Raw genomic sequence first — 26,528 nt, 5'->3', positions numbered from 1 at the left:
ATTAGCATGGCTAGGGGTTTATTACTTTTGTTTATTCTTTCAAAGAACCAACTTTTTTGTCAATTTTTTCAATTGTTTCTTTTGTTTCAATTTTATTGATTTCAGCTCTGATTTTAATTATTTCCTGTTTTCTACTGCTTTTGTTGTTGATTTGTACTTCTTTTTTTCTAGGGCTTTGAGATGTAATGTTAGGTCATTCATTTGTTGCCTTTTTTTTCCTTTTAAGAAGTGAATTCCATGCAATGAACTTTCCTTTAATACCATCTTCATAGTGTCCCAGAGATTTTGATATGTTATATCAGTGTTCTCATGTACCTCTAAGAATTTTTAAATCCCCTCTTTGATGTCTTCTGCAATACACTATGCATTTAATAGCATATTATTTAGTCTCTAGGTGTTGGAATAACTTTTTTTATCATTGATTTCTAATTTAATTTCATTATGATGTGATAAAATGCAGCAAGGTCAGAGTACCTGCTAGGAACACTTGAGAAACCTAAATGTGGAGATTTGAGGAGGATGCTGAAGCTGCAATGGAGACCCCCAAGATTAAGAAATGCCAGAAATGTGGGACATTGTCCTAGGAAAGCTGCAGGAATTAAGCAGAGACAAGCCAACAGAAAAGTCATTTGAGTTGCAACCAACATGGCCACAGGGGCAGACCTACACAAACCCTTTGGAGAGTACATCACAATGCCATGTGCCCCAGATGCCAGACAAGGAGCTGTAAGACTTGTTTGCCCAGCTGGATTGCCATCTTGCTTTGTTCCTATCCCTTCTTTCTATCCCTAATTTTGTGAGTGGAAATGTTTACTGTGTACCATTACATATTGAATAGTTATAAATTGCTTTTAATTTTACAGAGCTCATAGTATGAGATTGCCTTGGGCCTCAGAGAAGACTTTGGACTTGAACTTTGAGCAATCTCAGAACTGTTGAGACTGTGGGATCTCTTGGAAATGGACAAAATGTATTTTGCATTATGAGATAGTTGTAAGCTTTTGGAGGACAGGAGCAGAAGGGGGTTATGGTTTAGATGTGAGCTGTTTTCCAAAAGCTCATGTGTGAGGCAGTGCAAGAAAGTATAGAGGAGAAATGATTGGGTTGTGAGAATCTTAACCCAATCAGTGAATTAATCCCATAATAGGGATTAACTAAGTGATAACTGAAGTGGTAGTGTTACGTATAGGAGTTGGGCATTGGGGACATGGCTTTGGGGTGTATATTTGTATCTGGCAAGTGGAGTCTCTCTCTAACTGCTTTCTGATCATCATGTGAACTGGTTCCTATAGCCACACTCTTTCCTCTTGTGATGTTCTGCCTCACCTCCAGCCCTTATGAATAGAGCCCAGGATTTTTATGGATTATGACCTCTGAAATCATGAGTCCTCAAATAAACCTTTCCTCCTAAAATTGTTCTAGTCATATCACAGCAGTGAAATATCTGACTAAAACAAGAATCAAAGGAAACAAATAAATGAGAGAAAAAAAAAAAAAAATATATATATATATATATATATATAATGTAAAATTTTTGAAAAAACAACAACAAAAAAATAAAAGTAAAAGAATACAAAACACAGCTGAAATATACTAATCAAATATCCTACTCTTCAATAAACTGATCCATGAAAATAACTGGTTTCAAAAGTGGTAGAATAAGAGAGGAGAGAAAAAAAGTTCTTGATGAAAAGTTAAAGAATTATTTCTGTTAGAGATCAAGAGATTCTCAGCATCCCTTCTCAGCAGTGTTAGATCTGGAGTAAGATGCCTGCTCTACCCTCAGGGTGGGGTTGCTAGGGTGAGAAGTTTTATCCTGGAGATAGAACTTCTGGAGGAGGGGTTTAGCCTTAAGTAGCCTGTAGGCTCTTCGATGAATGCCTATTGGTCCCAAGATTTTAAATCAGAACCCCTCCAGGGACTCGTAAGTATTTGTCCACACTGGAAGCCTGCACCCCAGGGCTCTCTTTTGGGTTCCACTTGTGTGGTATAGGAGCCAATTCTTAGTCCACTACAGCACCTGCCTATCACACATTTCCTGGTGTTTTGCTCAGTCTCCAAATTTAATCTCTCCTATCCGTGCCCTTTTGAATTCTCAGACAGGATTTGACTCTTCCAGGTGGCACTGCAAGTAGCCAGATTGGAGGAGAAGGAGGAGAGCCAGGTGAGTTTCTACAACCCATGTTCCCCTGTGTAAACTTCTCTACACATTTGATTCTCTCCTGGTCACTTAGGCACACTCTCTGTTGCACAGGCCTATTTTGGGGGCCAGATGCAAATTTGCCAGAAATTGTCTCCCTCATCCACTGGACCCTGCCCTGTGGCTGCAAAACGGTTCTTTCCTCTGACCTCCACATGCTGCCTAGATGGAATTTCTTTCCTGCACAAGGATATTGTGCAATGAACTTTTCAGTTTAGTTGGGCAGTATCTTTGATCTTAAACTCTCCTTATCCAGACATGCCTTAGCCCTCCTAAAAATGCGGGTTCCTTTGATTCCCTTATCCCTTTTACTGTGTTCCCTGAGGGACTATTCTGGCTTGTGTTCTGTGGCCAGGGCTTGGTGCTGGGGATTTCTTCCTTATTATATCTGACCTCCTGATTCTCCAATCTGTTTTGAGTGTCCAGTATTAAATTGCAGTAAAGTCCCCCTTATTTGTATTCATTCATCCACCTTGCTGAGAAACTGTCTTCTCTTTTTCGTTTCACATCATGGAGCAGCCAGAAAAGTGACCTGCTCTATTCTTCCATCTTAAAACCCCCCTCTCTGATTGCTTTTTGATGGGTGTGACAGAAGCTATAGAATAACAGCCTGAAAGGATACTAAGAAGGGGGAGGCAGTATTTGTTATCTACCATTATTATTATTTTTTATTATTAGAATGGGTTAGAAAATAAGTATTATTACATTCATCATCATACTCTCATTTGGTTGAAGTTTGTTTTTGTTTTTTTAAACATTCATTTTGTACTTCTCAGTACCAATGTACATTTTTCGTTTGTATGTGGTGATGAGGATCGAACCCGGGCCGCACGCTTGCCAGGCAAGCATGCTACCACTTGAGCCACATCCCCAGCCCGAATGTACATTTTTCAACACTCCAGATCTACTATATATATTTCTATCAAAAGTTATAAACTTAATAGTATTTAATTGGGTTTACTCGAACAGAGATGTTTACATTCCCTGCCTAAAATTATAAATTTCAATTAAATATAAGAGATGTGTGGTCCAAATCTATGTATTGGAGCAAATAAAATATAGTGTGTTTGCAGCAGGGAGAGGCTCAGGGAGGGAGTATCTGTCCTGTGGGCGACAGCTAATGAAATATCAGGAGGGGACTAGGTGACTGCCTCCTGCACCCATACTTTTTTTTTTTTTTTTAACATACCAGATAGCACGAAGTTGAGACAAGAAAGGAAACCCAATTGATGGGAGCTACCTTCCTTCTAGACCTACATAAGTATAGAATTGCATAAGTACACAGAGTTCCTGTCTTCTAAATTACCTTCAGATGCTTCTGTGGTAAGCTGTATTGCTTTAAAAATAACAACAACAAGAAGAAAACATTTTTTTCTGTCTACTTTGACCTCATTCTTCTCCGTTGGGATAAATCCATTTTATTCAAGAGGTGACAGTTTGTTCCTTCTGCCAAATGGATGATATACTGTTGAACAGAGAGTGTCTGTCATTGATAAGCTTATACAAATTCTCTCCTCTTTGGTGGCAGTGTGGTAAATTGCACAGAACTTTGTCACTGCCAGTTAGTGCTGCCTAAGAACTTACAAAGGAAAATGAAAACAGAAGTGTTACAGCAAACAGGTGCCTGATACTATTAATTCTGACTGGCTGACTGCACTCGAGGAAGAGAAATGGATTATAGCTACTTCCTGATTATTTTTAATTATATATTTACACATTGTATTGTTCCCCTGGGAAGGAAGTCGTGATGATAATGTAGACCACCTTTGTGGAGGACTCCAACTTGACTCTTATCAGCTGTGCACTGGTGGCATTAGACATGTAATTAATCAGAAAACAATTTAATTTCTCCTTGTCAGCAAGGCAGGAGGTGGGATAAGTATTGGGTCATCTGAATTTAGTAAATTTTGTTATTTTTATCTTAAAGGCAAAGAAAATATTATATAGTATCTATAATTGTCAGCAATTCCTGGGGTGATAGAAAATTAAACCATCAACTAAAGAGCAAGTTCAGCATCCCAGAAAATTATAGTAAATATGCGTCTCAGTGTTTTTATGTTTAAAAAGAGAATTAACTAGTTTATTAGGTCAGCTAAATTGTTTTTCTTTTACATAAAAAAATTTATTGAAAAATATTTCCACTTGAGTATTGACTAAGGAATAAGCAATAAATATAAAAATTTTGGTAATCTTGAAAATGCTGTGAAATTTATCTTAGGTTTCTTAAAATGGACTGACTTACTGCAGTCATTATTTTGAACAATGATATAGCTTTCGTAATAGAAAATTAATCTTATAAATTTATTCTCTTTGTTATAAAATAATACTCAAAGAATTCATATTTTACCATGTCCCTGAGAACTTGTGAATTAATGTATACAATGTTAACTTTAAGCAGAGACAAATTTCAACCACAGCAATATGAATGTAAAGTGTATCTATTAATACTAAAGATTATTTTATTGCTTATCATAGATGCCTGTGGGTAAGTAGTCATTTGAGTACTTTCAAGGCAACAGTTTATTTTTCCCTTTGTTTAGTTTGTTCAAATACAGGTTTATTATGAATATAAAGTGAATAGAAGATTACATTCATTGAGCACCCAAGCAGGCCAGCAAAATTGGGATGCAGAAAACATGCTCTTCTTGACTTTTAAACAAATGTTATGGATTTTTCAGGACCCAAATACTAAAATGTATCAGTGATATATCATATATAAATATATCATGTGTCAAATAGACCATATGTAACTAATTGTGAGAATGAAAAACAATTACATGCTACATATTATCTTCTGTTTATTTTAGCTCTTTGGAAAATTTTATTTTGCTAACATTAAAGAAGTTAGACATAGATTTTTTGAAACTTTGTCAATTTCAATATTTACTGATATTTATTTGATATGGGAATTAGTCACAATATTTTTCCTTTCAAGCATATGGAAAAGACAATTTTTCCATCCTAATTCTTGTTATAACTCTAACAGAATTCATCATATAACACTGTTCTCACTGATGTGTCTGAGCTGGTGGCATACAGCATGACTTTGGCCTCTGTCTAGGGTGTGCTGGATCTCTCTGAGAGGTCTAAATCAGATACAAAGATGGCTTTGAGTGATGATCTTTTTATTTGTTGTACTTTTACATTTTTGTAATTGGGATTTTTAGATGTTTGTATTAAAAATACAAGACCATCTGTTGTATAAGGACAGAATCAATGTCTGAACTATGTGACATGTCATACATAAGAGCTAAAGAATTCTTGCTATAAATATTAGACTTCTATTTATAAATTAATAAAAAGAAAGTTTTATTTGTTTGGTGCTTATCTTGGGTTAGGAGGGGAATATATTATATTTGTGGTTGTAGTAATTTCTGGGTAGAAAATATCCAAACAGGCTGAATCACTTTTCTAACTTGATTTTCCTGATGTTTCTCAATATCAAGAACTAATCTCTGGCTGCACAGCAGCACAAGCCTGTAATCTCAGTGGTTGGGGAGGCTGAGGCAGGAGGATCGCAAGTTCAAAGCTAGCCTCAGCAAAAGTGTGGTGCTTAGCAACTCAGTGAGACCCTGTATCCAAATAAGATACAAAATAGGGCTGGGAATGTGACTTTAGTGGTTGACTGCCCCTGAATTCTATCTCTAGGACCCCATCCCTGCAAAGAAAAGAACTAAGATGTGGCTTCCTGGGATATTCTAAATGTCTTCAGTGAAAGTGATAGCAGTGGTTTTAGGTAGATGGGGGGATTATGAAAGCGACAAGTAGAAAAAAATATATAAAAAAAAGAGAAAAGTAAGTAAAGAAAAAGAAAGTGAAAGGGCAAAGTCTTGAAGAGTAAGTACTTTCAATCAAGCTCCTAAACCTCATTTCACCATTGCCACACAGCATATATTCCTGGCAGAATTTGCTTCAAAGAGGTTCTAAAGGTCACCAATAAGACAACTGACATATATGCCTTCCTACTTGCTCGTCTAGTGATTCAGAGAGATGCGCTGGCTGTCAGTGCCTTTGCTGGCCTAGAGCTATTTGTATTTAATGCCCAAGTTTAGAAAGAACTATTTTAGCTTGGCCCTGGGATTCTTATTAGTTTCAGAATAACCCTGGAGGAAATGACTGTTTTTTAAAATGGGATTCTATAAAATTCAACATGTAACATTTGTTTCATGCTTCAGTCTGTCCTCTAAAAAATCATAGCTATAGATAAAATGCTTCATGTAGACATAGCATATATAATTTGTCAAAGATTGCACTTGGGGACAGGGATGACAGAGATAAAGGACATTTAAAAATATTCTAATTCCCAGTGACATATTTAAGTTTCTTTGATTATAATTCATTCATCTTTCTGTTACTTATACAAATATTTATTTAATATCTACTAGGTACTCTAGTAGGCACTAAAGATATAGTAGTGAACAAGACAGACAAATCCCTCTCTTTGTCCCGCTCCTATTCTAGTGGAAAAGATAAACAAATTAGCAAGAATAGAAGTGATAAAAAATCTGATAGAAAAATTTTCTGTGTAGAAACTAAGTAAATTTAATAAGAGATAGTGAGTGTGATGGAGGGTAGAATAGCAGTGCATTATTTTATATAGACTAGTTAAGAATGTTCACTGTAAATAAGTATCTAGGGAAAATTTGGTAAATGTAGGAAAGCAAAACACATGAATATTTAGAGGAAAAAAGGTACCTCAGACAGGAGAAGGCAAATGTCTAAGTCCTTGAAAAGAAACAGAGTTCATGAGAAGTGATATGGAAGAAGGACTTGTATGAATGAAGAGAATGTGTGTTAAGAAGAGTGACAGGTTGTGAAATGTAGAGATAGGCAGTAGCCAGATCACATTTTGAGCTGAGGAGATAACACATTAAATGACTATCTTTGCACATTTATGGAATGGACTGTAGAACTTGAACAAGAAAGGAAACATAGAGAAAAGGCAAGATGCTATTGAAATAGTTTTAGACTGAGGAAACAGTACAGGTATCTGAATGCTATTTATTGACTTCTTTATGAGGCAGTATTGATTTTTGCCTATCCCAGTACAGTTCACATGATTCAGCCATATTAAAAACATCTAGAGAAAAGAAGAGGATGGATCTGCTTTCCATCTCTCATGATAATTAATTGTACTAGTATGTTGAGTTCCAGGCTCTGTCATATCGTGGAAACGTGGATAATCACAAATGTATTCAGGAGAGGGAAAACAAAGTAATGAAAAACCTTGAAATGTGGTAATAATAGAAATGACTGGAAAAAGTAAATTAATGACCTAATATTTATAGGAGTTTTTGACCAAAACTCAAGGGATACTTCCTTCTTGCAAAGTCTTCATTGAATTAATTGACTCTTGCTTTTTGTTGTTGTTGTTTGGGGGTAGCAGGGATTGAACTCAGGGGCACTCAACCACTGAGCCACATCCTCAGCCTTATTTTGTATTTTATTTGGACACAGAGTCTCACTGAGATACTAAGCATCACACTTTTGCTGAGGCTGGTTTTGAACTTGCAGTCCTCCTTTCTCAGCCTCCCAAGCTGCTGGGATTACAGGCATGTACCACTGTGCCTGGCTCGACTATTGCTTTTTATAAGCCATGGAGTAAAAGATATAGAACTGTAAGATAACAAACAAAAGCTTACAAAAGTAAGCTTTTGTCCTATTTATACTTCCATGGAATAATTTGACTTGTCTCTTTCTTTTATACCTGGGTTAACAGTAATTACTTTCAATTTAAAATTGTCTTCTTTGTTATATGGAGAGCTGAACTCTGTATATTCTTTAATAACAAGCAGCTATAATTGTACATGACAAGATACAAAGACTTGAAGGAAAGTAAACTTTTTGTACCATATGTAAATATTATATTCAGTATCTGCTCTATTAGTGAGATGCAAAAACCTCTCACTCCCCACAACAAGAAATTGCCACATAGCCAACCATCTTAACTCAAAACTCAGAGGTGAATACTTCATACAATTGCTATCTTAAATAAGAAAAATTAATCATATTGAATCAGTTGAGACTTATTTTAAGAGATTCAAGGTGACAAACCAGTAGAAGCTACAGAAAACCAAAGGGTAGAATGTATTAATCTAAAAAGAAGGCCATTCTAAGCAGCCAGAGTTGCTCAATGATAAAATCAGCTGTACCTCAAGGCAGTTTGTCAGCTCTTTTCAAATACAGTTCAGCCTGAGATAAATGATCATTATGTAATTTTAGTAACATACAGTTTGTTCTGATTATATAAAAGTCCCCTGCAGTTCTTAGAACTGTGATTCTACAAGTTAGACTTCAAAAATAATTGTTTTTATCTTTAGTATTTAATAATAGGTGATGTTTTAATACCAAGGTATTACCAAATGAGAGAATGGAGAATGATTACAGGTAGAACTAAGAACAGAAAGAAAATATTGGAAGTTAGAAAATCTGTGTATATCTGTCTGACCTGATACCTATGGGATATAATGGATAAGAGAAGAGAGAGTAAGAAATAGTTCTGTCTGCTCCTTTGAGCCAGCATATGTGAGAATCGTGGAGATAGATATAAAAATAAAGAAAAAATAAAAGAGGAGGTTATTTTGAAAGTAAAGTTGAAAAGATAAGATGTAACATTGAATTTGAGAAAGTATTGTCAGATAAAAAGCAATGAATTGGTGGAAAAGTTAATATATTTGTGTGTTTCTGGAGCATAATGGAGCATAAGAAAGAATATGATCTGTTTTGGATTCCATCCAAAATAACTTTTTTAAGTAATATAATAATATGGACCTGATTACAAAATGGCCTTTTTATGTACTCAGATAATTCCATTCTGCAAGGTTATTCTGTATGTTTGGAACCATGTTTTAAATATAGTTTCCTAATAATCTTTCAATATTAATTACATTCAAAATGCAAAATAGCACATTTTGGAGAGAATGAACTTGAATTCGGAAGCCTGTACTAGTTTCAGTTTTGCCATGAATTGTGGGACCTTGCATAAGTCATCACTTCATTTTCTGTAACACTGTGCTTTCAGCTACATAAATCCTCTTCTATAGTCTAATGTTTTCCAATCATCTCAGAACTTCTAGTAGAACCCCAAGAGAAAGTTGACATAAAAATGTATTTGTCCATACATTTGAAAGAATGGTACTAGACACATCCATGCAGTATTTACTAAAAGATGTTAAATGAGGTCCAGATTAAATAGATAATTAGATCGTTAAAGAAAATTAACAGAGAGGGAAAATGAAGTATCACACTGCATAAAGCTGACAGCAATGGTCTGAATTTTCTTTCTTTCTTATGAAGGGGAAAAAAAGAGGGATTTTCTCCAATGAAGATAGAGATCTTCAAAGAAACCACTTGCATTGATTGACATGTCTGCAGGAAGAAAAAAGTCTCTCATCCCAACCCAAACACCATCATTCTTCTACTAAACAATAGAAATGCTAAACAAAGCATACTAGAAAAATCTTGAGAAAACCTTCTATAGATTTTAAGAATGAATGACATAAGAGAATACAAATTGACTCCCATTCTCTGAAGTCAGGAAGATGATAAGACCTACTCTTAAAACAGAAGTCGATTTAAAGATAGCAGGGGATACTCTAAGTCCTGACACTTGTGGGACCTTGTGTAAGGGAAGGGCAAAGATTTGTGAGGGTTGTGTGGGTCAGAAGTTGGTGCATCAGATATAAACAGATTTGAGTAATCTAGATTCTAACTAGTACCACCTGACAGGAGGAGGTGACTAAGAATAAGGAGACTATGTCTTAATAAATTCTATGGTGCTATAACAAAATACTGAAGCTGAGTACTTTATAAAGAAAAATGATTTATTTGGCTCACACTTCTAGAGCTCTAAGATCACTACACTCTAGCAACCTGTTTAGGGGCTCCTAGTTGGGTGAAAACATGGTAGAGAATTGGAAAGGGAAACAGCAACATACCAAAAGTGCCAAGTGCCTGTCTTGGCCTTACCTTATACCAACTCACTCTCCTTAGAACTCACTCTACAAGCCACCATTAATCCTATCTGAGATGAATCCCCAGGATCTTTTTGCCTTCCACTGGGACCCACCTCTTAGTGTTCACCTCATGCTACCACACTGGGGACCTAGCTTCCAGCATATGAACTATTGAGAAGCACTCAAATAATATCTGAACCATAGCTGACTACTAGTGCCTGGAACTGGAAGGAAGTTATTCACATAAGACATCAGTCAGAGTGTGGGTTGTCTTGTCTGCAACTAGGCAGAATGTTAGATTAGAAAGTATCATCAAAGAACCAACATATGCACGCCACTAAAGAATCAGCATGTGGATAAATGCCATACACATAGTCCCTGTGGACACATCATGACTTGCCCAATCAATCAACTAAGACTTTTGATCTTTTGGTGTTCATCATCTGAAAGATTCATCAATAGAAGAGAAGGGAAATAAAGATGAAAAGCAAAAATAGAATAAAACGAAAGGCATCCTTTTTGCCCCACCACAAATCCCCTAGCAACAGAGCAAGCCTTATCTGTGGGGAAGAAAGAAAGGAGGAATGAGAGGTTAAAGACTGTTTGGGAAGGACTAATGTATTAATGCAGACAGCTCTTTGCATATACAGGTTCTGCATACAAGAGATTCCTCCAATTGCAGACTAAGAATCTTTGAAAAAAATTACACCTGTGCTGAATATATACAGGATTTTTTCCCTTGTTATTATTTCTTAACAATTCAGTATAAAAATATTTACATAACATTTGCATTGTATTAGGTATTATAATTAATCTAGAGATGATTTAAAATATACAGGAGATTGTGCTCAGGCTTTATGCCAATCCTATACCATTTTATGTAAGAGACTTGAGCATCCACATGCTGGTATCTGCAGGGGGTCCTGAAACTAATCCCTTGTGGATACCAAGGGATAACTGTATACTAAAAATTAATTTTAATTGCTATATCATGCCTTGTTCTAATATTTTAAAGAGTATGGACAGCTGGAGATCTATTGACAATGTCATCTAGGGCAGGGGAAAGGAAATTTGGCAGATGTTTAAAGCAGTAATTGGAGAAACATAAAATTTTTTCAGTCTTGGTCTTAAATGTATTACATATAATTGGACATTTTCTCATTATTGATATATAAACTCACAATAATATTTAATTGATATTATTTTTTCAGTAAAAATTTATTGAAAACTACTATGAGTTAGGGAACATAGACCCTAGAAACTGTAGATCAACAGAGTAAAAGGACTCCCACATGATCTTCATTCATATAGGATACAGACTGTCAAGTCCATTCAGGCTACTCTAACAAAGTACAATAAACTGGGTGGCTTAAAGACAATAGAATTATATTTTCTCAGAGTTTTACAAGCAGGAAAATCCAAAATCTAGTCACCTTTGAATTCGGTGTCTGGTAAGGGACTATTTTCTCATGAATGGCACTTTCTTGATATGTGCACATATCATGGAAGATGCTAATAATTCTTTTTTAAGGGTGTTAATCAGCCCTTATAACCCAATCACCTCCCAAATGATCCCTCCTCTCAAAACTATCACCTTAAGGGTTAGATAAATTCTGGAGGGATACAAGCATTAGATCACAGTACAGACCTTTGGACCCAATGATCAAATCTTGGGCTACATTGAGGGAAACGTACTCAGGAATCTTTATGGTATAGAGCATTTCTTATGTTAAAAATAGTTTCATTAGAATCTTTTTTGGATCCTCCCTAGGACATTTGTTAGTCATGCACATTCAAATAATTCAGAAGACAAGGCTTCTAAGAGGGTGATAAAATATTGAGTGTATTTAGATAAGAGGAAAGAGAAGAAAAGTGCATTAAAACAGGGAACAATGAATGCACTCACATTTTGCAGAGAGCTCCTAGCTCTGCCTGCTTATATCCATCCTTCAGCACATTACAGAGATTCTTACTCAGCTCCTCTGCCTTTCCCCCATGCACTCATATTCCATAACCATAAGCTCAAGTGAGCTATTCAAGCTTAGCAGAATAAATTGAGGATATGTGACCTGTTGATTCATGAATGATTAATTGTACTGTTTGGATAAAGCATAGAATCCAGAACAAATAGATGCTTTTTCCTAGATGTGCAGAAGTTATGACATTTATGTTTTTACTAGGCATTTTGCTATAACTTATGTCAATATAGTGGTTTATTACAGAATTTTATGATTTTCATTTAATTAAAAAACATGAGTGGCAAATTTTTTTCTACTGAGAGATTGTAGAAAAATCTATTCTTAGAGTAATAAATAGAACAAAATGGAATATTTGAGAGAGCCTATGGGAATATCACATGATAATTCCCATAGACATATATTGAAAACAGAGTTTGGATAATCCTTCATTTGTTGCTTCTGATACATTTAAAAATGATTCTACATTCTTACAGTGGGGAATTAATTTTCAAAGGTTTTCATTGTGTTTATTTAGTATTGGATATGAGCAATAGCGGTAATCATAGAATTAATTTCATAAAATAGGTCAGAATTATTTATTGGTGGCAAAGGCACTAATAAGAAAGACATGATTCTTGCACCAAGTATTCCATGCTGAGCTCCTCAAGCCAGTTTTTTTTTTTCAATTTGCAACTATTAACTTTAAAATTGAATATTTAAATTATTCAGCTTTCTTCTCCCTTGTGGGGAGAAAGCATATATGGTATTTTACTAGGTCATGCATATACAGACCTAAAATTGGCTCTGTATTCTCCTACTTAAAAAATAATTGCACAGTTTTCCTCTTGACTCACAGTACTCGGTCACATGGGCCTTAATTACTATTCCCTTCCTAGTCTGGGGCTTCACGTTGAGTAAGCCACAGACCACAGGATCTTAGAGACACTTCAGAGGGTCCATGATGGCAGATTATGTTTATACTACTATATTATTGATCTTTTTGAAAACTGTCTTGATATTTTTATTAGTGATGCATAAACAACCTTGAGAAAAATGCCAGAACCATGGTTCAAATACAGCTATAGCAGCACCAAGTAGTATTAAGTAAAATTTGAACTTTAGTCTTACCCAATATCCTTAATGAAACTATTGAATACATTAATTTTTATTAAAAGCTTTGAGCACACATCTTTTCATAATTTGTGTGATGAAATTAAAAACATGATAAACCACTGCTAGGTCATGCAGAAGGCTCATGGTTCCTTTAAGAAAAAGCATCATGCTTCTATTTGAAATTGTGTGATTTCTGATTTGTGAGATAACCAAGAAGCCATTTTTCCATGAAACACCAATTTACTTGAAAGAAAGACTGACAAACTGCGATTCAAGTGTACTTGGCAGATATTTTCTTTAAAATGATGTAAGTAGGCCTGTCACTTCAGGAAAATAACTGATGGTATTTATTACCAGAGACAAAATTCAAGCTTCTGTCCCCAAACTAACTTTCTGGAAACTTATGTTCACCTTCATGAGCCAGATCACTTCCCAATACTTAACAATTTTAATGGCGACTTTAATTTTATTTTTTTTCTTTTTACAAATTGTCTAATAAAGTGGGAACAATTCAGTGATGCAATATTTTCCAAATGAACAAAAAGCATGAAGTTACAAGGTCATACACGAGTAAAAGAGCATGTCAAAATAAATACCCAACCAAAGGATAATTTAATTTAGCAAAGTACAAAAAGTTCACAGATGTGAATTTTAGAATATACATCACATTGTTCCTTGAGGAAACTTGCTTCTTGTGTCTTGGTGTGGTACTTAAGAACACACATGATTGTTTGCAAAGGATATCAAAATATTCTTCTTTATTCTTTCTCTCTGTCTCTCTTGGTTTGTGTGTGTGTGTGTGTGTGTGTGTGTGTGTGTGTGTGTGTGTATTTGAGCTGGGTTTTCTTCATTTGCTCCACTCAAAGCAGCATTGTAGCTGATTGGACACAAAATGAGTATGAGGATCCACCCAGCTTCCTTTATTAAGTCAAATTTTGGTTTGCAAAAATACATAATTATGCACTCTTTTTATTGGCAATTTTTTTGTTTTGGAAACTACAGTAGCCATTATTTCAATAAGATGTCATTAAGTTAGCATATAGTTGGATTAGTATAGATTTAAAACAATTATATATTGTTTTAAAAATAATTGGTAATGATTACTTTCAATTTCTGTTTTAATGCCCAACATAGTAAAAATATGAACAGATATTACTCACTTAAACACAATTATTGCTTTAGTAATTTTTCAAACTGCAAATATGCCCAACACCAAAAGGTTTGAGAACTACCCTTGTACAAAGTTTAATGTATTGTAGACACTAAATATATCTGATGACTCAAAGCATGAGATGAAGACTAGCGTGGAAGTCATATTTGAGACCAGGAAGATAGTACTTGAAGAAACTCATGAACTATAAAATATTCTGACCTTCCTCATATAAACCCTGATATATCCAAAGGAACTACTAAATTTAACATTCTTGAGGGAAAGCAGAAAAATAGCAATGACAAAGACCAGATGTTGAAAAACAAATGTTTCACTTCCTTCCCATTTTTTCCTCTGAATTTAGTTACTCATTCAGTTCATTTCTTCTGTTGTAACACCTCACATTATATATCCTTTTCTTTCTATTTTTACTTATTTAAAATCATTACTAAATTACCTCATGTCTGGTTGGCTAATTTGTATCTGGCTATCAGTAGCATCATTTTTTTTTTTTTTTTTTTTTTTGCTTTTCCAACCCATCCTGAAATATGCAGAATGATTAACACGTTTAATTTAGTCCCAGATACATCACTATCAACCCTCAACACAATTAGGTATAAGGAAATAATTATTTTTAAGCATTGATGAAAGAATGAATCTCACACTTCTCATCACATCCACCACTCTGATCATACGTTTTACTCTCTGTAAATAAGAACTGTTCCAATGAAAGTTTATTCATGTTCTCTTTCAGCATGTCAAATCTACTTCAATCTTGGTATCTTTCTTTGCATTACTCCCATAATCTTTCCATCATCATCTTATATATCATCTTTTATAATATGTAACCATTGTACTTATTACTTTGTAAGGCAATAAGTACAATAGCTAAAAAACAGAAAGCAAGCACTAAATAAATATTCATGGCTTTCCCTATTAATATTACTACTACACCATAAGCTATGAGAGGACAGAGATTATGCCCTCCCTGAATCATATTTCAGTCACAATTATAGAGTAGGCTACATATACATATAGGAAATGCCCACAGACTATACATGGCTGAGAGTAATTATTATTCATATGTTGACTAACTTTCGAGTTTGAAAAGGAGCCATACATCTAAGAAATCCACTCAACAAGCATTTGACATTATATATTACATTTATAATAAAGAATAGCATTCAAACCTAGGACACTATATGGGGCTAGACATGAAACCCTGTCCCAGAATATTATGCACAGGGAAAGAAAGTCATCAATGGTAGTCTAGTAATTGACAAAAAGTCAGATTAATCAACTTTTTCTAGTTAAAATACTACAAACAAAATTCAAGTTTATTTACCAAGTTTGTACCATATGTGGAAAACTGCAGAGTATCACAAACATTGGCTATTAACACATAGTGGCTCAGAATTGGAGAGGTTTGACACCATGGATAATTCTGGTGTTGTGCTGCTGAAACACAAGAATGAACAATCTATTCTATTCTACCTACATTGCATATGATCTTCTTATAAAACAGATCTTGGAAACAAGCCTACAATTGCTTAAATTTTGGAGAGGGTGAACATTTGTTTTTGGAAGAAAATACACATGCTGAGCCACTGCACAAAGTAATGCATATAGGAAACTAGCCGGGGAAAAATAAAAAGTCTCACATAAAGAAGGCATAAGTTCCAGAACAGACACCTGGTATGGGGAGCAAGTCCCCTGAAAAGAACAACCAGATTCAGTTACAGGACAGCTGGGACCAAAACACCCAGTCTGATGCTATTTGATACCAAGGAAAATCCACTCTCCCTGGGTAAAGATCAGCCTGGGAATCACGTGTTTAGTTGCGTTAAATGGTATGTTTCAACTCTTCAAGTATGATTCGATGTGCAAAATGTGTGGGAATAGGGGTGTATTGGAAGTCATTTGCCAATAATAGAAAAATATTACTAACGGAAAACTGTTGAGGACATTTTTTACATATTTTAAAATAATGGTCACTTTAAAAGCAGGTAGCCGAGCTCTCTGTAACAAAATAAATGCCAGTTGTTAGAAAAACATTTTGAGGGATTATTTTGGTTTTCAAAAGAATGCTTTTGAAGTTTGGATAAAATGGGCCATGCTGAGAGACATTAAGAGCTGAATGGTTCTGTTTATAAAGTGGAGGCATTTTCAGTTCCTTAGATCTGACCTAGAGAAGAAAGCAGCAAGAGGTAAAATAAGAAGGGGACAAGAACCTGAGGAAGATATTTGGTTTAATTGTCCCCAGATACCATGTACCATCTCTTTACCTAAATGGTAGTTTGCAGAAGTCAAGGCAGAGGCACTGACTTCCACATTCATGACATTTTCAGATTAAGAAAAGGAAATGAAAATCTTTATGGGTAAAATAGAAGTTCAGGGGAACCAGTACTTTGAGACAAAATGTAATAAAGAGACATTAAGTCTCCTAGTGAGTGCTTAGACAGCAGGTGGTGCAAATAGAAGAAATTGAACTTTTCATCCTGTGAGGGTGCCAGGGGGCTCAGAGAGTGTCTTCTAGCTTTTATTTAACATATGAAAGGAAAAGAAAAATTTCTAAAGCTGCAGGACTACAGACCCCAACAGTTGCAATCCAGTCTAACATCTTACCTGTGTTCAACTTCATCAATTGGAGAGATCCAGGATGGTGAAAGCCACATCAGCATGACAGTGAAGCAGGTCTCTGTGCAGACCAACCTTAGCAATGTTCCTGTCTGTATTGGGAGCTAAGTAACTGTAACAAGTTTCTGTAATGTGATTAGAGTTTCTTAGAATGAGTAATTGTCACAGTTGCTGTTGTGGAAAAGTAATTAATTATATGAAGTAATTATAGTTTTCCCTCAAGTATACTTAGGCTTGATATTTTTTTTTTCTAGAAATAAAAATAGCAAAAGCAATATTGTCGGTATCTTGATAGGTAGTGTATTGTTTAGAACCAGGATTGTAAGATAGAAAAGAGCATTGATGGAATGTGAAGCAAAGGTGGAACAAAATGTTAATATAAACACTGTCCTAATGCAAGGGGTAACTTTGAAGGGGCAATTTTAAGATGAATATCCTTTTCAGTAGGGTGAAATTCTCAATAAAACACTGCCTAAATGAGAAGATGAGAATAACTCAAACACAGTCCTACCCTCATAGGATTTTGCAATTTCAGGAGAAATCACCATCAATAAGATACGTAAGTACAATAATTTAAAAGTGTGTTAAATGTGCATATTTAAGCCATTTGATTAATTTTAATTTAGAATTCAATACGTTTTACTCTGATCATTCAGTATTCATGTATTCAATATTCTAAACAACCCAAACCAGAAAAATACTGCTTCAGAAAAAGGATCTGAAACGCGGGTCTCTCCGCGCCTACAGTGAAGCAACCACGGAGCGCTCCACCCGGCTTGAGGCAGGGTCAGGGACAAGATGGTAGTTTCCTGAGACACCATGGAAGGCGCGGGGGGGGGGGGGGGGGGGGGGGCGGAGGGGGGCGCGGGGGGGCGGGGGGAGGGGGGAGGGGGAGGGGAGAAGTGGTAACAAAACCACAGGGGGATTGGCGGGTTTTTTCAGAGCTGGTAGGTTACTAGCACGCGGATTTAGCTGGCGTCCCGCTAACTGGTATGAACCCTCTGTCTCCTTCTTTAAATGTGGATCCACGATATCTAGATATCTAGTGCAGGATACGAATGAGTTTATTTTACCAACTGGAGCTAATAAAACACGGGGCAGATGTGAACTAGCCTTCCTTACCATTGGAGGATGTTGTATGACAGGAGCTGCATTGGGGGCAGTGAATGGTCTTCGGCTAGGATTGAAGGAAACCCAGAACATGGCCTGGTCCAAACCAAGAAATGTACAGATTTTGAATATGGTGACTAGGCAAGGTGCACTTTGGGCTAATACTGTAGATTCTCTGGTTCTGCGTTATAGTGCATTTGGTGTTATCATTGAGAAAACAGGAGGTGCAGAAGATGACCTCAACACAGTAGCAGCCGGAACTATGACAGGCATGTTGTATAAATGTACAGGTGGTCTTCGAGGGATAGCACGAGGTGGTCTGGCAGGACTAATACTTACCAGCCTCTATGCACTATATAATAACCTGGAACGCATGAAAGGTTCCCTTCTTCAACAGTCACTCTGAAGATTTTTACCAACTCATGAATGTAGGACATTTCAGTAGTCATCTAGACCAATTAATCAGTCTGGAGTTATATTCTCTTCTACCTACAATTAGTTTGAGAAATTGAAGATTTGGATTTGCTCTGATAAAGATCAGGACTGGCATTTCTTCTTGCCCTTAGTTAAAGGCAAAGCCCTTTGGTGACTCACTGAGTAATGTGGTTGGTTCTCTTCTCCTTTGGAGAAGATATTGCACGTGTTCTGTCTCCTACTCCTTGAACTAGAAAACCACTTACTCTCAGAATTCAGGTCATGCTTATTGTTAATACTTTATCACTGTTTGTTCATTTCATGATCTCAAACTGCAATGTTGCCCTGTGTTCTGAATAAAGGGTAAAAAATAGAACCAAAGTCATAACTCCCACATAAACATAGTTGGTATCTCCTTTGTAAAACATCTGCCCAAGCCAGGCACAGCAGTGCACATGTTTAAGCCCAGCATCTTGGGAGGCTGAGGCAGTATTGCAAGTTTGAGGCTAATGTCTGCAACTTAGAAAGACCCTGTCTGGAAAAACTAAAAACACTGGGATGTAACTCAGTTGCAGAGTGATCTTGATTCAATGCCCAGTACCACATACACACAAAAAAAAATAATAAAATAAAACATCTATCTGGATATGAAGGCAAAGTTAATCTTGGCATTTTCTTCTGCCTAAAGGAGGCCAAAATAACATGTTTTTGTGTTTGTATTGCAATGAAGAACTGTTGGTGAAATTAACAACTGGGATAGGATTTTTCACCAGTAAACTGATAAGTTGGCATTAAGTAATCTGAAGGTACTCCAAGTTAATCAGAATGGTATGCTAGTACAGTCTATCCAATAATCATGTTTAATTCTGTACATAGTAACTCCTTTCTGGGAATAACTAGAAGCTAAAAGTTTTTCAAGAAGCCTTAGGAAAAGTTAAGAAAAATAAAGGCGAGTTTAATTTCTGAAAAAAAAAAAAAGAAAAGAAAAAGGATCTGAAATAAAGTACATGTATATTAAGAATATTAAAAGTAATTTTTCCTTAAAGAAATGTTGTTATAGAAAATTAATCCAGAGGTGATCTCAGAAATAGGTTGTTCACAGTGAATTTCTCATATATTAGTTGAAAACATAAAATTCCTGTTTCCATAAATATTTGAAAAATACATTAACTTAATGAATTATGATTTTAATATGTTTGAAAAAAATAATTGAATAAAAAGAAAAAAATAAATATACATACATTCAAATTAATATCCACATAAAATTTGATCATTAGTACCAGTCCAATGTATGTGATATTCATACCATGACTCTTACACTGGGAAAGAACAATAAGACATAATATTTGAAGAAATATGAAGAAGCGTACTGTCCTCATATTATTTGTATAATAGTTTTGAGCTTGAGAAAAAGTTAATGAGTAGGAAAAATGAAGGTGAATAATATAACATGAGTCATACTGTAGAGTGTTCATATGCCATACAGTGGTCAAGAAAGGAAGTGTTATAGAATGATTAGAGAGAGAGAACACTTGGTTATATTCAGTCCTTGAAAGTTTGAGATATGAAGAGGGGAAAATGATTCAAGGAAAGAGAAATGTTTTGAACAAAGACAGTCAGGCCTATATTTAAGTAGAAAGGAATCCAGTGAAGGAAGCGGGTAGGCAGCAATGATTACATAAGTCAAAGAAGTATAAAAGGAGCAGGCACACAGAGCACTATGTCAAAAAATGTCACTAATAACAATGAATATAAAAGGGAAAACTGCTAGGTACAGAAATGAGAAAAGTGGAAATGATCTCGGAGACTAATGAAAAGAAGAGGAGATCTGAAATTAGACACTCAAGTTCAAACTTTGGCATTGCTACTTATTATCGGCATAGCTTTATGTGTTACTTTATGAACTACTTAAAATACATCAACTTTAAAAGTGAAATAATATTATTTCACAAGTAGAAAGGATGAGCTAGGACATTGTTTATGAGCATATTAACAGTAACTAATGTCATAGAAATGATTGGTCTATATGTTATTGGATATGTATCTGGGAAGGAATATTTATAGCTAGGTACAAATTATGCATAGTAGAAGTATGTCAGAAAAAAACTCCTATGCAAAGAGTCAAAACAAGATCATTCTAGACTAAAGAACGAGCAAGTATAAATGTTGTAGGAGGAAAGAGTTTAGAATAACCAGTAAAAAGGAGCCAAATATAGAAAGAACACAGTGAGCTAAGAGAATTGTTCAAGATGAGTACAGAAGTGGGTGATTAGCAATCACCTTGATCATGTTAGTGTTTATTCTTTTAATACTATGAAGAATAACACTAAGAAAAAAGTGTCCATAATTAATTTTTCACACTAACCATAAAAGTAAATATTTACTACATTACAAATAAAGATATTATAATCATACTACAAAATATCAAGTAAAGCATAAATTAATAAAACTGTAAATGCAAAGAATAAATGACCAAAAAGTATAAATTATGAGCCACTAATGACTGCTTCCTTTGAGAAGGAAGGAAGAAAGGAAAAGAACATGGGAAAAGGTGCAGGGACATGGGATTAAGTGAAAGAGAATATGAATTTAATGTCACATAAATAATTTTTTTGCTTTGCCTTTTTAAAAACTTGAAGTAGAGTAAAAACATATTTCAAAAGTAAAAGAGTTAGTACAATGTAAAAATGGGGACTTTTCTTAAATTGTAAAAGAATGACCTAGAATAATTATAGATGGTGCAGATTTGCCATTGTGTGGTGGGGGATGAAACTGCTTCTAATTAATAGTCAGCAAAGATGAGGCTCAAAATGGAGAAAAAGCCTAAAGACACTTTGAGGAGACTGCAAAGATGTTCACAATAGCTATTTGGTAAAGTGGGAAAGACATAAATTTAAGAATAAATCTGAAGTTTAAGTTCTGGAATTTAAAGGAAACCAATTCCTTAAGATTCCACAAAAAAAAATTGTTGGATCTAAAAAAAAAATTGTTTTAGTAAAGTTATAGGAAATAAAATCAAGACACAAAATATCTGTGGCATTTCTAAAAACAAATGATGATGTAGCTAAAATGAATTCAAGGAAATAATCCAATTAAAATGACATCAGAAAAGTTTAAACTTCCCAACAAAAAGATGCTAATTACCTGGATGTATTCATCACATACTGTTTAGATATGTTGAATTATCATATGGTACCCCAGAATTAGTGTCAATTTAAAAAATAAAATAAAATATTATTAAGGAATAATTTTAATCAAGGTAGTGAAACAACTGTATACTGACAGCTATAAAACATTGATGAAAGAAATTGAAAAGGACAAAAATAAATAGAAACATATTCCATCCTCATGGATCAGAAGAACTCATATTATAAAAATCCCCACATTACTTAAAAGAAATTTCTGTTAAAATCTCAATGATATTCTTTTCATGAGAAAGAAAAAAACCTTAGTATTTGTATGAACCAAAAATACCAAGAATACTATATCGATTCTGAGAAAAATAAAGAAGGTTGGAAGTATCTTACCTCCTGATTTAAAATTATACTACAAAGCTATAGTAATCAAAACAATAAGGTGCTGGTATAAAAATAGACACATAGACTAGAACAGCATAGAGAGTCCAGAAATAAAGCCAAACATGGTTGACTGATATTTGACATCGGTACCAAAAGAACCTCATAGGACATTTCATCAAAAATGGTGCCAGGGCTGGGGATGGGGCTCAAGCAGTAGCGCGCTAGCCTGGCATGCGTGCGGCCCGGGTTTGATACTCAGCACCACATACAAAGATGTGTCCGCCAAAAACTAAAAAATAAACATTAAAATTCTCTCTCTCTCTCTCTCAAAAAAAAAAAAAAAATGGTGCCAGGGAAACTGGATTTACATAAGGGAAAGAATGAGCTTGGATTCTTATAAACACACAAAAATCAGCTCAAAAAAAAATTAAAGGATCTAAATGTAAAACCTTAAACTATGAAACTCCCAGGAGAAAACTGATATTGGCAATGATTTTTGGATATTACACCAAAGAGCTCCCGTTTGGCAAAAACGAATCAGTGGGACTATATACACTTAGATAATCTCTACAACAAAGGAAACAATCAGAAAAGTGAAAGTGCGACCTAACGACTGGAAAAAATATTTACAAACCATGTATCAGGTAAGTGGTTAAATCCAGTATGTATGAAGAACTCGCAGGACTCAACAGCAAGAAAACATATTACCTACTTAAAAATGGGCAAAGGATTTAAATAGACATTCACCTACAAATGTTCAACAGGTTACAAAAAAGATTCTCAAGGTCACTAACCATCAGGGAAATGCAAATCAAAACCATAGTTAGATGTCACCTAATACCCTTTAGAGTAGCTATTACGGAAAAGAGTTAGCATGAATGGGAAGAAAAGGGAAATGTGTATACTGTTGGTGAGAATGTATATTGTTGGTAGAGGGCTTATGGAATATATTATGGAAACTTCCAAAGCTATTACATTTAGAATGACCATACGGCCCAGCAATTCTTCTTCTAGGTATGTGCATAGAGGAAATTAAACCACTACCTGGGTGGTTTTTGCATTACCATGTTCTGCATTACCATGTTCATTACACTATTCACTTTAGCCAAGATGTAGAAACAACCTATATAGCCATGAATGGATGAAGAAACTGTGATGTGATGTGATATGTGTGTGTGTGTGTGTGTGTGTGTGTGTGTGTGATGGAATATTATTATTCAGGTATAAAAAAGGGGGAGAGTCTGTGATTTTCCACAATGGACGGACCTAAAGTACTTAATGCTAACATAAATACAGGAAATAAGTCAGTTCAATTGTATAGCTAACATGTGCTTAAGTGATATAAACTAGACATGCAAGGTAAAATATTACATGCAGGATCTTAAGAGAAGACCAAATAAAAGTGTGGTTATCATGGTTAGGGTTCAGGGGAGGAAATGGGGAAATAAAAGTCAAAGTTACAAAGTAGCAAATATGAAGCCTGCCTGAATGAGTTAAAAGATCTACTGAACAATAGAACAACTATAGTTAACAGAGTATTCAGGATTTTGTGAAATCAGTAGATTATAGCTGTTCTTCTCATGGAGGTAGATGGGTAAATATGAGATAATGAATGTCATTTAATCCTCTGAAATAATAAATAAATATTTATGTAAACATATACACATACATAGATACACATCATGTTATGTGTATTTATGTGTATGGAGATATATATTAACATCAAGTTCCATACTTAAATATACACATTAAAATTTATTTAAGAGAAAGGAAGATAGTGAAACCACTTGTGTAATTTTGTCTATCTTCCAGTTAGTTATAAGCAAATTAAATGTTTATAATTATTGAAATTAATCAGGGCTAGGAATATCATGGGAAAATGCAATACGTATGGGGTGAGAGGAGCAAGAGAGGTCTGAAGACCTTGCATTGTGCTGGGAAAAGAGGAGAATGAGGAGGAGGAGGACAAGCATGGTGAAAACAGGGATGGGGGTTCATGGTAGAGCACAGTCAAAACTCCTGGGCTGAGGTACCAGAGCAAATGAATTAGAAGGTCAGAGGTGACTGTCTAAAGAAAGTTGCTTGAAACCTGACATTTTTGTTGGGGGGAATGAAGTTACTAGTCATTACAAGTTCTCAGGTATGACCCTGAAGGCATGGTGTTGGAAGAGTAAGAAATACTTTTATATCCTTTTCTGGATGTTTCTCTTGATTGCAGATAAGCCTATGAGGATTGCGCCCTCATCCCTGACTTCTCCAATTTCTCTAATTTTATTTAACTGTAGTCAGATGAGTTTATGGGTTGTCTTTCAGATGTAATTCATGTTTTCTTGTCTGTCATTTGAACAATTCCAGTCACCTTCCCTGACATACACTCATATTTGTTTTACCTATTCACTCCTTATTTATTTTTTAAGAACCTTGACTATCTTTCAGGTAGATCTTCTCATGAACCACCAACTGAGAATGATGGTGCCCTCTTGTAGACATATTGAATGTATAGCCTGCGTAATTTATTTGGTGCAGATCATATACCTTTTCAAACATCTTGTGTTACCTTCATACATCATGGTGCTTTATTCAGGGTGTGACAACTATCTAAATCACTTATCCACATCCAGTGTCATTTTCACTCATTGTATCAGTGCTCCTGTGGTAATGGTGTAGGGAATATGGCTTTTCAGGGGCCTAATTTCTTTTTACCCAATGGCTTGTGGCTTTGTTGTCTCATAGTCTGGGCATTCTACCCTGGCCAGCCAAGTCATGGGATGAAAGAGCCCAAATCTCTTTTGAGTAGGATACTTAAATCACAGGGAATACTTTGGCTTTTACTCTGATTTAAATAGGAAGCCATTACAAGAATTTGTCAACAGAAGAACACAGTGAAATATAAGTTTTTGCAGGAACTATAGGAGTTAGGCACCAGGGAAGTGGACTAATGACAGTAATCTGGATAAGCAATGATGGTGGCTTGGACCAGTGTGGTAAGAAAGGAGGTGTTGTTAAGTATTAGGTTTCCAGATACATTTTAATGTTAAGGACAATAATATTTTACAGTGATTTGTATATGTAATGTGAGAGGAAAAAGATGGAAGGAAGAAAGGAGAGAAGGAAGGAAAGGAGGAAGGAAGGAGATAGAGCTGACAACTCTTAGAAATGACAACATAAGCATCCCTCAAATAAATTTTTAGAAGTGAGTAAATATGTTATCTTTTCTCTACCAGGATTGACTTATAGCTAGATTAGATATTTCTGTAACTTCTGGCCCTAGGTTTTCCTGTTCTAGTGGGCAGTGCATTTTCCTTCATTATTACCCTGAAATATAAATGTATATTTTAGACATTTATAAATTAAGAGCATAAAGATTTTTTTTATCACTTCTTGTAATATCCTCTTGATTGCTAGAATGCCCAAAGGATACATAACCCAAAAAACAGCTCTGTTACAGGCCAACAAAGCACATAAGATATAAAAATAGAATGGAATTTTTGTCACTTGTATGAAAGGGACTGTCAGTTGTTCACTGATAATTTAAGTGTTTCTGTCACACACTGGGGACCTCCGTCAGTGCAACTTCAACCTTTAACTGCCTTTATTAAAAGTACACATCATCATGTGGCTACAAAAGCATAATATAACAAAACAATATTTCTTTCTCTTATCTTCACTATCTTCTTTGCAGAAAAAAAGTTGTGTTTCTATGGTTGTGGAAACTAATTAATTCTATATCCAGCAGATTCAATAATAGAGAAGACTTTGTAGATATTGAGAAAATAATATTTTAGCATTTTTTTTGGTTGTTGTGTTCTTTCCACCAACAAAATCTCACCATCTAAAACCTATTCCTTTCTATTATCTATGTTTACAAAGGATCTGGACCAGAAAGTACAACTTCTGCCAGATCCCCACGATTTGGATCATGTCCATCTCCACTTTTGAGTGTTTTCCAGAATCTCCATCCTACTCATAGCATAATGCCAAGATGAGATCAATCACCGAATGGGCAGGTTGACTTAATATGCATCTTCTCTACCAATACACAGTACAAAATGTGTCATCTCTTTTATATATGATGATTGTGGAGGGGATTAGGAATATTTCTCTTTCTAGTGTTGTTGCACTTTAATCAGAATATCCTATAGAAATATCTATTGATTACTGCCTGATTGTTAGTTTTCCTAGAATGGTCTCTATTTTTATATGTATGGTATATTCAGTATCATAGCATACTTTTCTTGGTCTTGTAGATAAAGTTACTTTATTGTGAAGAAGCATTTTATTCTTAGACTTATAGGATCTATTGTTATCTACATTTCTATCACTCTTGAAGGTAGTGTTTATTTTATTTGCTACAATTCTCTGACTGGGAACAGTTTTGCTGAGTGGAGTGCTTTGGTTGGTAGCTTTTTTTCATTAAGTGCAGTTGTGTGAAAAGCTACAGTTAATGCAGACAAGTGAGGCTTTAACACTCTG

At 35.1% G+C, this 26,528-nt stretch overlaps 1 pseudogene; it reads left to right on the top strand.

The window, feature by feature from the left end:
- Window positions 1-556: 556 nt before the first annotated feature.
- On the top strand, window positions 557-18,529 carry LOC143387733 (mitochondrial import inner membrane translocase subunit Tim23 pseudogene; annotated as a pseudogene).
- Window positions 18,530-26,528: the final 7,999 nt, after the last annotated feature.

The sequence above is a fragment of the Callospermophilus lateralis genome, chromosome 2 (assembly GCF_048772815.1).
Source record: "Callospermophilus lateralis isolate mCalLat2 chromosome 2, mCalLat2.hap1, whole genome shotgun sequence".
In the NCBI taxonomy this organism is placed as follows: domain Eukaryota; kingdom Metazoa; phylum Chordata; class Mammalia; order Rodentia; family Sciuridae; genus Callospermophilus; species Callospermophilus lateralis.
This window is presented reverse-complemented; position numbering and strand designations above follow the sequence as displayed.